Here is a 15,427-nt window from a genome sequence, read left to right as displayed (position 1 = left end):
CTGCAACTAGACGGATGTACTGTTACTTCCTCTACAGTCAGAAATCTGGGTGTTATATTGGACAGCAATTTGTCTTTTGAAAATCATATTTCCAATGTTACAAAAACCGCATTCTTCCATCTTAGAAACATTGCCAAGCTACGAAACATGTTATCTGTTTCTGATGCAGAAAAGCTAGTTCATGCTTTCATGACCTCTAGACTGGACTATTGTAATGGACTTCTAGGTGGTTGTCCTGCTTCGTCAATAAACAAGCTACAGGTCGTCCAAAATGCAGCAGCTAGAGTCCTTACCAGGTCAAGAAAATATGATCATATTACCCCTATTTTACAGTCTCTGCACTGGCTACCTATTAAGTTCCGTATCAGTTACAAATTATCATTACTTACCTATAAGGCCCTAAATGGTTTAGCTCCTGCGTACCTAACTAGCCTTCTACCACGCTACAACCCATCACGCACCCTAAGGTCACAAAACGCTGGACTTTTGGTAGTTCCTAGGATAGCAAAGTCCACTAAAGGAGGTAGAGCTTTTTCACATTTGGCTCCCAAACTCTGGAATAGCCTTCCTGATAATGTTCGGGGTTCAGACACACTCTCTCTGTTTAAATCTAGATTAAAAACGCATCTCTTTCGCCAAGCATTCGAATAATGTATCTCTTAAATTGTGAGTGTAGTTGCATCTGCATTTTTATTCTTTAGCTTGGGTTAAACTAATTTTACTTTGTTGGATCAGCAGCTATGCTAATGATGTCTCTATTTTGTTTCTATGTTTTGCCACGGGATTTACATCCCGTGGTAACTAGGATTTACACAAGCTCCAGTCTGGATCCAGAACACCTGAGAAGAGATGATGCTGACCCTCAGAGGACCCCAGATGATGCTAACCTTGAATCAACAAACAGAACTAACAATTATTGCTACATGTGTGACTGCATCCTATAATTACTATTAATTAATAATATTGATAGTTCATCATCTAGCTGACTACGTCTTGTATTATTATTATTATTATTTTTATTTTTCTAAAATCCTGTCAAACGTGCACAAACTACTAGCTACTACTAAATATTGTAGAAACATAATTTTCTGTAAAGTTGCTTTGTAACGATTTGTATTGTAAAAAGCGCTATACAAATAAACTTGAATTGAATTGAACATATGTGGAATAAACTTTGATATATTCCACTTATATTTATGAGTTTAAATGCATATTTCTCACCGTTCACCTATTTACTAAAGCCACTCGCTGCCGGTGAGCCCGGGTGCGAGGGCCCGTTCATCGCTGCTTGCAGCTTTAATTATTATTATTATTATTATTATTATTAGGGCCCGAGCACCGATGGTGTGAGGACCCTCTTGGAATTGCTCCGTTTATTATTATTATTATTAGGGCCCGAGCACCGATGGTGTGAGGACCCTCTTGGAATTGCTCCGTTTATTATTATTATTATTATTATTATTATTAGGGCCCGAGCACCGATGGTGTGAGGACCCTCTTGGAATTGCTCCGTTTATTATTATTATTATTATTATTATTATTATTATTATTATTAGGGCCCGAGCACCGATGGTGTGAGGACCCTCTTGGAATTGCTCCGTTTATTATTATTATTAGGGCCCGAGCACCGATGGTGTGAGGACCCTCTTGGAATTGCTCTGTTTATTATTATTATTAGGGCCCGAGCACCGATGGTGTGAGGACCCTCTTGGAATTGCTCCGTTTATTATTATTATTATTATTATTATTATTATTATTATTATTATTATTATTATTATTCTCCAGGATGAATCGCATTTTTGAGGGCCTAAACATACTCAAAAAGTCATGAAACTTTGCACACACCTCAGAACCGGCGAAAATGTACATCTGATATGGGTTTCAGAAGTGGGTGTGGCAAAATGGCTCGACAGCGCCACCTATACATGTTCAACGGTGTGCGCCTCGAGCTATGTTTCACGTACATGTATGAAAATCGGTACACACATGTAACTCTCGAATACCTACAAAAAAGTCTCTTAGAGCAAAATTCTAAACCCAACAGGAAGTCGGTTATTTTTAATATTATGAGCAAATTTTGTGTCATTTTTGCCATTTCCATGCGTTGTATTTTAACGAACTCCTCCTAGAGATTAATTCAGATCAACACCAAAGTTGGTATGCCTAATCTAAAGGCCTTTGCGATGTTAAATTGCGAAGATTTTGAGTTTTCGTTAAAGGGCGTGTCCGTGGCGGCCTGGCGAATTTCAATGATTCGCCATGAAAAATGAAGTTGCTATAACTCAGACATACAATGTCCAATGTGTCCAAAACTTCACATGTTTAATAAGACTCCTGACCTGAACAGATTGACATGCCCATATTCAGTTATAGTCATAGCGCCACCTATAGGCAACAGGAAGTGACATATTTTACACTGCGACTAACTACTCCTAGAAATTTTATGACATCAATGTCTTTTATGTGGTCAGTCTAATCTAAAGGCCTGTGCGATATTAAATTTTGAAGATCTTGAGTTTTCGTTAAAAGGCGTGTCCATGGCGCCATGACGAAGTTCGATATCTCGCCAAGGGAATAAAATATGTTATAACTCAGGCATAAAATGTCCGATCTTCCCCAAACTTCACATGTGTGATAAGAGTCCTGGCCTGAACACATCTGTAGGCCAATATTCCATCGGGTGTGGCAAAATGGCTCGATAGCGCCACCTATACACTTTCAACATAGCGCGCCTCGAGCTCCATTTCAAGTACATGTACAAAAATCGGAACACACATGTAACACACCAGTACCTACAAAAAAGTCTCTTGGCACGAAATCCTAATCCCAACAGGAAGTCGGTTATTTTGAAATTTCCCTGCAAAATTGGCGTTGTTTTTGCCATTTTCAGGGGTTGTACTTTAACGAACTCCTCCTAGAGATTTATTCGGATGAACACCAAACTTGGTCAGTGTAATCTAAAGCCATTTGCGATGTTAAATTGCGAAGGACTTGAGGTTTCGTTAAAGGGCGTGTCCGTGGCGGCCTGACAAATTTTCGATGTTTCGCCATGAAAAAGGAAGTTGCTATAACTCAGACATACAATGTCCAATCTGCCCCAAACTTCACATGTTGGATAAGACTCTTGACCTGAACAGATCTAAATGCCAATATTCAGTTATAGTCATAGCGCCACCTATTGGCAACAGGGAGTGAAATATTTTACACTGCGACAAACTACTCCAAGAAATTTTATGACATCAATGTTATTTTTGTGGTCAGTCTAATCTAAAGACCTGTGTGATGTTTAGTTGTGAAGATCTTGAGTTTTCGTTAAAAGGCGTGTCCATGGCGCCGTGACGAAGTTTGATGTGTCGCCATGGGACTAAAAGATGTTATAACTCAGGCATAAAATGTCCGATCTTGCCCAAACTTCACATGTGTGATAAGGGTCCTGGCCTGAACAGATCTGAAGGCCAATATTCCATTGGGTGTGGCAAAATGGCTCGATAGCGCCACCTATACATTTTCAACAGAGTGCATATACACTTTTTAACGGAGTGCGCCTCAAGCTATGTTTCACGTACATGTACAAAAATCGGTACACACATGTAACACACCAATATCTATGAAAAAGTCTCTTGGTACGAAATCCGAATCAAAACAGGAAGTCCGTTATTTAGAATGTTCTCTGCAAAATTGGTGTTGTTTTTGGCATTTTCAGGGGTTGTACTTTAACGAACTCCTCCTAGAGATTTATTCAGATCAACATCAAACTTGGTCAGTTAAATCTAAAGGCCTTTGCGAAGGTAAATTGGGAAGATCTTGAGGTTTGGTTAAAGGGAGTGTCCATGGAGGCCTGACAAATTTCGATGTTTCGCCAAGAAAAAGGAAGTTGCTGTAACTCAGACATACAATGTCTAATCTGCCCCAAACTTGGCATGTTAGATAAGACTTCTGCCCTTAACAGATCTACATGCCCATATTCAATTATAGTCATAGCGCCACCTGCTGGCAACAGGAAGTGACATATGTTATGCTGAGACAAACTACTCCTAGAGATTTTTTACATTAATGTATTTTTGTGGTCAGTCTAATCTAAAGGCCTTTGTAATGTTAAATTGTGGCAATCTTGAGTTTTTGTTAAAGAGCTTGTCCATGGCAAAAATGACAAAATTTGATGTCTCGCCACAGCAAGAGAAGTTGTTGTAACTCAGGCATAAAATGTTTGATCTTCCCCAAACTTCACATGTTCGATAAGAGTGCAGCCCTGAACACATCTGAAGGCCAATATTCCATTATAATGATAGCGCCACCTGCTGGCAACAGGAAGATTGGCAAATATATGGAATAAACATTGATATAATCTACTTATATTTATGAGTTTAAACGCATATTTCTCACCGTTCACCTATTTACTAAAGCCACTCGCTGCCGGTGAGCCCGGGTGCGAGGGCCCGTTCATCGCTGCTTGCAGCTTTAATTAGGGCCCGAGCACCGATGGTGTGAGGACCCTCTTGGAGTTGCTCCGTTTATTATTATTATTATTATTATTATTATTATTATTATTATTATTCTCTAAGATGAATCGCATTTTTGAGAGCCTAAACATGCTCGAAAAGTCATGAAACTTTGCACACACCTCAGAACTGGCGAAAATTTACGTCTGATATGGGTTTCAGAAGTAGGTGTGGCAAAATGGCTCGACAGCGCCACCTATACACGTTCAACAGTGTGCGCCTCGAGCTACGTTTCACGTACATGTATGAAAATTGGTATACACATGTATCTCTCCAATACCTACAAAACAGTCTCTTGGAGCAAAATCCGAAACCCAACAGGAAGTCGGTTATTTTTAATTTTATGAGCAAATTTTGTGTCATTTTTGTCATTTCCATGCTTTGTATTTTAACGAACTCCTCCTAGAGATTAATTCAGATCAACACCAAAGTTGGTATGCCTAATCTAAAGGGCTTTGCGATGTTAAATTTCGAAGATTTTGAGTTTTCGTTAAAGGGCGTGTCCGTGGCGGCCTGGCGAATTTCGATGATTCGCCATGAAAAATGAAGTTGCTATAACTCAGACATACAATGTCCAATGTGCCCAAAACTTCACATGTTTAATAAGACTCCTGACCTCAACAGATTGACATCCCCATTGTCAGTTATAGTCATAGCGCCACCTATAGGCAACAGGAAGTGACATATTTTACACTTCGACAGACTACTCCTAGAAATTTTTTGACATCAATGCATTTTTTTATGGTCAGTATAATCTAAAGGCCTGTGCAATGTTAAATTGTGAAGATCTTGAGTTTTCGTTAAAAGGCGTGTCCATGGCGCCATGACGAAGTTCGATGTCTCGCCATGGGAATAAAAGATGTTATAACTCAGGCATAAAATGTCCGATCTTCCCCAAACTTCACATGTGTGATAAGAGTCCTGGCCTGAACACATCTGTAGGCCAATATTCCATCGGGTGTGGCAAAATGGCTCGATAGCGCCACCTATACACTTTGAACATAGTGCACCTCGAGCTATGTTTCACGTACATATACAAAAATTGGTACACACATCTAACACACCAATACCTACAAAAAAGTCTCTTGGTACGAAATCCTAATCCCAACAGGAAGTCGGCTATTTTGAATTTTCCCTGAAAAAATTTGCGTTGTTTTTGCAATTTTCAGGGGTAGTACTTTAACGAACTCCTCCTAGAGATTTATTCGGATGAACACCAAACTTGGTCAGTGTAATCTAAAGCCATTTGCGATGTTAAATTGCGAAGGACTTGAGGTCTCGTTAAAGGGCGTGTCCATGGCGGCCTGACAAATTTCGATGTTTCGCCATGAAAAAGGAAGTTGCTGTAACTCAGACATACAATGTCCAATCTGCCCCAAACTTCACATGTTGGATAAGACTCTTGACCTGAACAGATCTACATGCCAATATTCAGTTATAGTCATAGCGCCACCTATTGGCAACAGGAAGTGGAATATTTTACACTGCGACAAACTACTCCTAGAAATTTTATGACATCAATGTTATTTTTGTGGTCAGTCTAATCTAAAGACCTGTGTGATGTTTAGTTGTGAAGATCTTGAGTTTTCATTAAAAGGCGTGTCCATGGTGCCGTGACGAAGATCGATGTGTCGCCATGGGAATAAAAGATGTTATAACTCAGGCATAAAATGTCCGATCTTGCCCAAAATTCACATGTGTGATAAGGGTCCTGGCCTGAACAGATCTGAAAGCCAATATTCCATTGGGTGTGGCAAAATGGCTCGATAGCGCCACCTATACACTTTAAACTGAGTGCATATACACTTTCAACGGAGTGCGCATCAAGCTATGTTTCACGTACATGTACAAAAATCGGTACACACATGTAACACACCAATATCTACGAAAAAGTCTCTTGGTACGAAATCCAAATCCAAACAGGAAGTCAGTTGTTTAGAATGTTCTCTGAAAAATTGGTGTTGTTTTTGGCCTTTTCAGGGGTTGTACTTTAACGAACTCCTCCTAGAGATTTATTCAGATCAACATCAAACTTGGTCAGTTAAATCTAAAGGCCTTTGTGAAGTTAAATTGGGAAGATCTTGAGGTTTCGTTAAAGGGAGTGTCCATGGCGGCCTGACAAATTTCGATGTTTCGCCATGAAAAAGGAAGTTGCTGTAACTCAGACATACAATGTCCAATCTGCCCCAAACTTCGCATGTTAGATAAGACTTCTGCCCTTAACAGATCTACATGCCCATATTCAATTATAGTCATAGCGCCACCTGCTGGCAACAGGAAGTGACATATTTTACGCTGAGACAAACTACTCCTAGAGATTTTTTGACATTAATGTATTTTTGTGGTCAGTCTAATCTAAAGGCCTGTGTAATGTTAAATTGTGGCAATCTTGAGTTTTTGTTAAAGAGCGTGTCCATGGCGCCATGACAAAATTTGATGTCTCGCCACAGCAAGAGAAGTTGTTGTAACTCAGGCATAAAATGTTCAATCTTCCCCAGACTCTGCATGTTCGATAAGAGTCCTGGCCTGAACACATCTGAAGGCCAATATTCCATTATAATAATAGCGCCACCTGCTGGCAACAGGAAGATTGGAACATATATGGAATAAACATTGATATATTCTACTTATATTTATGAGTTTAAATGCATATTTCTCACCGTTCACCTATTTACTAAAGCCACTCGCTGCCGGTGAGCCCGGGTGCGAGGGCCCGTTCATCGCTGCTTGCAGCTTTATTTATTATTATTAGGGCCCGAGCACCGATGGTGTGAGAACCCTCTTGGAATTGCTCCGTTTATTATTATTATTATTATTATTATTATTATTATTATTATTATTATTATTATTATTATTATTATTCTCTAAGATGAATCGCATTTTTGAGAGCCTAAACATGCTCGAAAAGTCATGAAACTTTGCACACACCTCAGAACTGGCGAAAATTTACGTCTGATATGGGTTTCACAAGTGGGTGTGGCAAAATGGCTCGACAGCGCCACCTAAACACGTTCAACAGTGTGCGCCTCGAGCTACGTTTCACGTACATGTATGAAAATTGGTATACACATGTATCTCTCCAATACCTACAAAAAAGTCTCTTGGAGCAAAATCCGAAACCCAACAGGAAGTCGGTTATTTTTAATTTTATGAGCAAATTTTGTGTCATTTTTGTCATTTCCATGCGTTGTATTTTAACGAACTCCTCTTAGAGATTCATTCAGATCAACACCAAAGTTGGTATGCCTAATCTAAAGGCCTTTGCGATGTTAAATTGCGAAGATTTTGAGTTTTCGTTTAAGGGCGTGTCCGTGGCGGCCTGGCGAATTTCGATGATTCGCCATGAAAAATGAAGTTGCTATAACTCAGACATACAATGTCCAATGTGCCCCAAACTTCACACGTTTAATAAGACTCCTGACCTGAGCATATTTACATGCCTATATTCAGTTATAGTCATAGCGCCACCTATAGGCAACAGGAAGTGACATATTTTACACTTCGACACACTACTCCTAGAAATTTTTTGACATCAATGTTTTTTTTATGGTCAGTCTAATCTAAAGGCCTGTGCAATGTTAAATTGTGAAGATCTTGAGTTTTCGTTAAGGGGCGTGTCCATGGCGCCTTGACAAAATTCAAAGTCTCACCATGGGAATAAAAGATGTTATAACTCAGGCATGAAATGTCCGATCTTCCCCAAACTTCACATGTGTGATAAGAGTCCTGGCCTGAACAGATCTGTAGGCCAATATTCCATCGGGTGTGGCAAAATGGCTCGATAGCGCCACCTACACACTTTCAACGGTGTGCGCCTCGAGCTACGTTTCATGTACATGTATGAAAATCAGTATACACATGTATCTCTCCAATACCTACAAAAAAGTCTCTTGGAGCAAAATCCGAAACCCAACAGGAAGTCGTTATTTTTAATTTTATGAGCAAATTTTGTGTCATTTTTGTCATTTCCATGCGTTGTATTTTAACGAACTCCTCCTAGAGATTTATTCAGATCAACACCAAAGTTGGTATGCCTAATCTTAAGGCCTTTGCGATGTTAAATTACGAAGATTTTGAGTTTTCATTAAAGGGCGTGTCCATGGCGGCCTGACAAATTTCGATGTTTCGCCGTGAAAAAGGAAGTTGCTATAACTCAGACATACAATGTCCAATCTGCCCAAAACTTCACATGTTTAATACGACTCCTGACCTGAACATATTTACATGCCCATATTCAGTTATAGTCATAGCGCCACCTATTGGCAACAGGAAGTGAAATATTTTACACTGCGACAAACTACTCCTAGAAATTTTATGACATCTATGTTATTTTTGTGGTCAGTCTAATCTTAAGACCTGTGTGATGTTTACTTGTGAAGATCTTGAGTTTTCGTTAAAAGGCGTGTCCATGGCGCCGTGACGAAGTTCGATGTGTCGCCATGGGAATTAAAGATGTTATAACTCAGGCATAAAATGTCCGATCTTGCCCAAACTTCACATGTGTGATAAGAGTCCTGGCCTGAACAGATCTGAAGGCCAAAATTCCATTGGGTGTGGCAAAATGGCTCGATAGCGCCACCTATACACTTTCAACTGAGTGCATATACACTTTCAACGGAGTGCGCCTCAAGCTATGTTTCATGTACATGTACAAAAATCGGTACACACATGTAACACACCAATATCTACGAAAAAGTCTCTTGGTACGAAATCCGAATCCAAACAGGAAGTCAGTTATTTAGAATTTTCTCTGCAAAATTGGTGTTGTTTTTGGCATTTTCAGAGGTTGTACTTTAACGAACTCCTCCTAGAGATTTATTCAAATCAACACCAAACTTGGTCAGTTAAATCTAAAGGCCTTTGCGAAGTTAAATTGGGAAGATCTTGAGATTTCGTTAAAGGGAGTGTCCATGGCGGCCTGACAAATTTCGATGTTTCGCCAAGAAAAAGGAAGTTGCTGTAACTCAGACATACAATGTCCAATCTGCCCCAAATTTCACATGTTAGATAAGACTTCTGCCCTTAACAGATCTACATGCCCATATTCAATTATAGTCATAGCGCCACCTGCTGGCAACAGGAAGTGACATATTTTACGCTGAGACAAACTACTCCTAGAGATTTTTTGACATTAATGTATATTTGTGGTCAGTCTAATCTAAAGGCCTGTGTAATGTTAAATTGTGGCAATCTTGAGTTTTTGTTAAAGAGCGTGTCCATGGCAAAAATGACAAAATTTGATGTCTCGCCACAGCAAGAGAAGTTGTTGTAACTCAGGCATAAAATGTTTGATCTTCCCCAAACTTCACATGTTTGATAAGAGTGCAGCCCTGAACACATCTTAAGGCCAATATTCCATTGTAATGATAGTGCCACCTGCTGGCAACAGGAAGATTGGCACATATATGGAATAAACGTTGATATATTCTACTTATATTTATGAGTTTAAACGCATATTTCTCACCGTTCACCTATTTACTAAAGCCACTCGCTGCCGGTGAGCCCGAGTGCGAGGGCCCGTTCATCGCTGCTTGCAGCTTTAATTATTATTATTATTCTTCTCTAAGATGAATTGCATTTTTGAGAGCCTAAACATGCTCGAAAAGTCATGAAACTTTGCACACACCTCAGAACTGGCGAAAATTTACATCTGATGTGGGTTTCAGAAGTGGGTGTGGCAAAATGGCTCGACAGCGCCACCTATACACGTTCAACGGTGTGCGCCTCGAGCTACGTTTCACGTACATGTATGAAAATTGGTATACACATGTATTTTTCCAATACCTACAAAAAAAATCCGAAACCCAACAGGAAGTCGGTTATTTTTAATTTTATGAGCAAATTTTGTGTCATTTTTGTCGTTTCCATGCGTTGTATTTTAACGAACTCCTCCTAGAGATTAATTCAGATCAACACCAAAGTTGGTATGCCTAATCTAAAGGCCTTTGCGATGTTAAATTGCGAAGATTTTGAGTTTTCGTTAAAGGGCGTGTCCGTGGCGGCCTGGCGAATTTCGATGATTCACCATGAAAAATGAAGTTGCTATAACTCAGACATACAATTTCCAATGTGCCCAAAACTTCACATGTTTAATAAGACTCCTGACCTGAACATATTTACATGCCCATATTCAGTTATAGTCATAGCGCCACCTATAGGCAACAGGAAGTGACATATTTTACACTTCGACAGACTACTCCTAAAAATTTTTTGACATCAATGTCTTTTTATGGTCAGTCTAATCTAAAGGCCGGTGCAATGTTAAATTGTGAAGATCTTGAGTTTTCGTTAAGGGGCGTGTCCATGGCGCCGTGACAAAATTTAAAGTCTCGCCATGGGAATAAAAGATGTTATAACTCAGGCATAAAATGTCCGATCTTCCCCAAACTTCACATGTGTGATAAAAGTCCTGGCCTGAACAGAACTGAAGGCCAATATTCCATCGGGTGTGGCAAAATGGCTCGATAGCGCCACCTATACACTTTCAACGGAGTGCACCTCGAGCTATGTTTCACGTACATGTACAAAAATTGGTACACACATGTAACACACCAATACCTACAAAAAAGTCTCTTGGTACGAAATCCTAATCCCAACAGGAAGTCGGCTATTTTGAATTTTCCCTGCAAAATTGGTGTTGTTTTTGCCATTTTCAGGGGTTGTACTTTAACGAACTCCTCCTAGAGATTTATTCAGATGAACACCAAACTTGGTCAGTGTAATCTAAAGCCATTTGCGATGTTAAATTGCGAAGGACTTGAGGTTTCGTTAAAGGGCGTGTCCATGGTGGCCTGACAAATTTCGATGTTTCGCCATGAAAAAGGAAGTTGCTGTAACTCAGACATACAATGTCCAATCTGCCCCAAACTTCACATGTTGGATAAGACTCTTGACCTGAACAGATCTACATGCCAATATTCAGTTATAGTCATAGCGCCACCTATTGGCAACAGGAAGGGAAATGTTTTACACTGCGACAAACTACTCCTAGAAATTTTATGACATCAATGTTATTTTTGTGGTCAGTCTAATCTAAAGACCTGTGTGATGTTTAGTTGTGAAGATCTTGAGTTTTCGTTAAAACGGGTGTCCATGGCGCCGTGACGAAGTTTGATGTGTCGCCATGGAAATAAAAGATGTTATAATTCAGGCATAAAATATCTGATCTTGCCCAAACTTCACATGTGTGATAAGGGTCCTGGCCTGAACAGATCTGAAGGCCAATATTCCATTGGGTGTGGCAAAATGGCTCGATAGTGCCACCCATACACTTTCAACTGAGTGCATATACACTTTCAATGGAGTGCGCCTCAAGCTATGTTTCACGTACATGTACAAAAATCGGTACACACATGTAACACACCAATATCTACGAAAAAGTCTCTTTGTACGAAATCCGAATCCAAACAGGAAGTCAGTTATTTAGAATGTTCTCTGCAAAATTGGTGTTGTTTTTGGCATTTTCAGGGGTTGTACTTTAACGAACTCCTCCTAGAGATTTATTCAGATCAACATCAAACTTGGTCAGTTAAATCTAAAGGCCTTTGCGAAGTTAAATTGGCAAGATCTTGAGATTTCGTTAAACGGCGTGTCCATGGCGGCCTGACAAATTTCGATGTTTCGCCATGAAAAAGGAAGTTGCTGTAACTCAGACATACAATGTCCAATCTGCCCCAAACTTCACATGTTAGATAAGACTTCTGCCCTTAACATATCCACATGCCCATATTCAATTATAGTCATAGCGCCACCTGCTGGCAACAGGAAGTGACATGTTTTACGCTTCGACAAACTACTCCTAGAAATCTTTTGACATTAATGTTTTTTTTGTGGTCAGTCTAATCTAAAGGCCTGTGCAATGTTAAATTGTGGAGATCTTCAGTTTTTGTTAAAGGGCGTGTCCATGGCGCCATGACAAAATTTGATGTCTCGTCACAGCAAGAGAAGTTGTTGTAACTCAGGCATAAAATGTTTGATCTTCCCCAAACTTCACATGTTCGATAAGAGTGCAGCACTGAACACATCTGAAGGCCAATATTCCGTTATAATGATAGCGCCACCTGCTGGCAACAGGAAGATTGGCACATATATGGAATAAACATTGATATATTCTACTTATATTTATGAGTTTAAACGCATATTTCTCACCGTTCACCTATTTACTAAAGCCACTCGCTGCCGGTGAGCCCGGGTGCGAGGGCCCGTTCATCGCTGCTTGCAGCTTTAATTTTATTACTGACTGTGTACTTGTCTTTTTCTTTTTTTTTTGTAAATTCAATTCAGTTTGAAATCAAATTTGAAATCAAGCTTTCTTGTGCTGTAAGTTATCCTATTTTAATGACACCAATACACAGAAAGAGCAAATGTTTGAGATTGAGATTTTTGTAATGGTAATTGGGGGCATAATATTTATATGTGTAAATAAAAGCCTATGTAAAATCTATTCATCATTTAAAGTGAATGTGTCTTTTAAGAAGACTTGGATTAAACCAATTTCAAATCTTGAAATAATGAGTGCCTTGAAAAAATGGATGGACAAAAAGAAATATCTAAATGTATATGGCAGTATACAGTATGTGGTAGTTTTGCCAGTGGTATTGAAAATGATTGTACATCATGAAATCAAAAATAACCCTACTTGCTTTTTTAGTGCACAGTACTGGTCTTGTAGTAAACAATTGAACCATGCAAGTCAATACACTGGAAACAAAATTGTTTGCCGTCACTTCCGGCTCTGGAATAGCGTTCTTGCTCTGATGAAGTCAGTTTGATTGTTTGGAAGAATCCTCTTGTTAAGTCATGATGTTAGGACTACTGTTTCTGGGTCCAAGCCTCTACTCATTTCACTTGACAATACCATCTCAGCAGCCATTTATTAACACTATTTCATTAATATTACGTATTTAAACTAAGCGTAATTTGTAAAAGCGTAACACTACAGTCTCTATGCTCACAGTATCTCAGACACTAACATTTTAGCTGAATCAGTTTGTTGTTTTTTGGGGGGCGTGTGGCAGAGCATTAGGTCCCAGAAGTGGTGAAAGGATGATGTCAGACATAACAAGCAGATATTCTTAATGGGGTCCTATTATGCTTTTTCACTTTTTGAATTTTAGTCAGTGTGTAGTGTGTATGTTTGGTCATAACAAAGATCTACAAAGTTACAAATCTCAAAGTCCACTCCAAAGGGAGATTTTTCTTTTCTTTTTAAATGCCTTTTCAAGAACTACAATAAGCAGCTTGTTTGAACTACAGCATACAGTTTTCCAAAACAGTATAAAAATTGATATGCCAATATTGATGCCATCCTTATCAGAGGGAACGTGCTGCTTTGGCAATGGGCGGGCAGTACTGAAACACCATCTGAGCTGTTCACCAATCACAACACACTGGGACAGCTAACCAATCACAACACATTTTGTTTTTCGGAAGGCAGGTCTTCATCAAACCCAGAACTAATCGAGACTTTTGTGCCAAGCTGGGGAGAAAGGTATTGTAATTGTATAAAAATATACAAAAACACTTTTATACAATAAATGTACAATTAGTTAGGTTCTTTAGCATCTATTCTAGCATGACAGTATAAAAATAAACCACAACATTAATATTGATATTATAACATTTGACAGACTTGTGTGTGAAAGAATGTGAGCATGTGTATGAATGACAAGAGTGTAAACTCTTCTATTAAACAACACAGAACAAGTATTTAACATTGTTTTTACAAGTGATGCACTTACAGTTTGTTTCATAGTCCATGAATACAGATCATGCATCAATGTCAGTATTCATGATCTCTTCAGCATAATTGATGTAGTCATGAAGAAGCCCCATCAGCACAGCATCTGACATCTTCTACATCATCCAGGGCAGCGTCTTCCTTTAAAACCACTGCTGCATCAGTTTAGAGGAAAGGACATTATCTTCTTTGACAAGCATTCATCCAGTCACCACCTGCTCTTCATCAGTGGCCTAAAAAGAGAAAAACATTTGAAAAAAAAAAAACATTTAATTAAATTCTATCCATTTTCAGGTAGAGGTGTATTCACATCCGTAAGGATAGGTAAATAATCTGTTTTAAAGTTTCAACACTTTTTTGTGGTTGTTTAATGTCTCGGTCCACCACAGCTCTCGTGAAGGCTAAAATGAAAGCCCTAGTGTGAGGGCATGTGATATTGTTGCTTTTGTTGCTATTGCTTTCAGAAAGCTACTTTACTGAAACATTAAAACAGACATGACATTCACATACCTCACAAATGTACGGGTAGGGCTGCTCTTGTAAGGGTTAGTTCACCAAATAATAAAAATGGTTATAATTTACTCTTCACATGTTGTTCCAGACCCATACAAACTCTGCTAATTTTTGGAAAACAAATGAATATATTTAATATTCTCTTAATTTGTGTCCTCCATTGCTAGTCTGGGAGACCAATATTTTATTTTGAACATGTTTGCATATAATTGCATATCATATAATTTCTGGTTTATTCATATATAAATATCAGAATGGATTACTTCTACAATAACTGTACAAAAACTGTATTTATGAGGCTTGAAAATACTTATTATCTAGACCAGTGGTTCCCAACCTTTTTCAAAAACATGTTTGCATGGCCCACTGCAAAACAATTAACTGTCCCCAATATTGTTGGGTTAATAACTTAGTACTCAGAAGCTAGATTGTTAACTGTCTTTATTGAATGAACTTGCAACGAACAGAAAATAACTGCTGTTGTTCTGTAGCATAATGCAGCAAAGATATCTAAGATTAATTGGCAGTTTTACTATAAATGGATTAACAAAATTATGAGAAAATTAAACATTTATTAATTTGTGTTGTAAACATAAGTCTTATAGGTTTGGAATGACATGAGGGCAAGTCAATTATTTTTTGTGTGAACTTATCCTTTAAGAGGGAAGACCAAGAA

Source organism: Carassius carassius, chromosome 16, assembly GCF_963082965.1.
Source record: "Carassius carassius chromosome 16, fCarCar2.1, whole genome shotgun sequence".
Taxonomy (NCBI): Eukaryota; Metazoa; Chordata; class Actinopteri; order Cypriniformes; family Cyprinidae; genus Carassius; species Carassius carassius.
Note: the sequence above shows the minus strand (reverse complement) of the source record.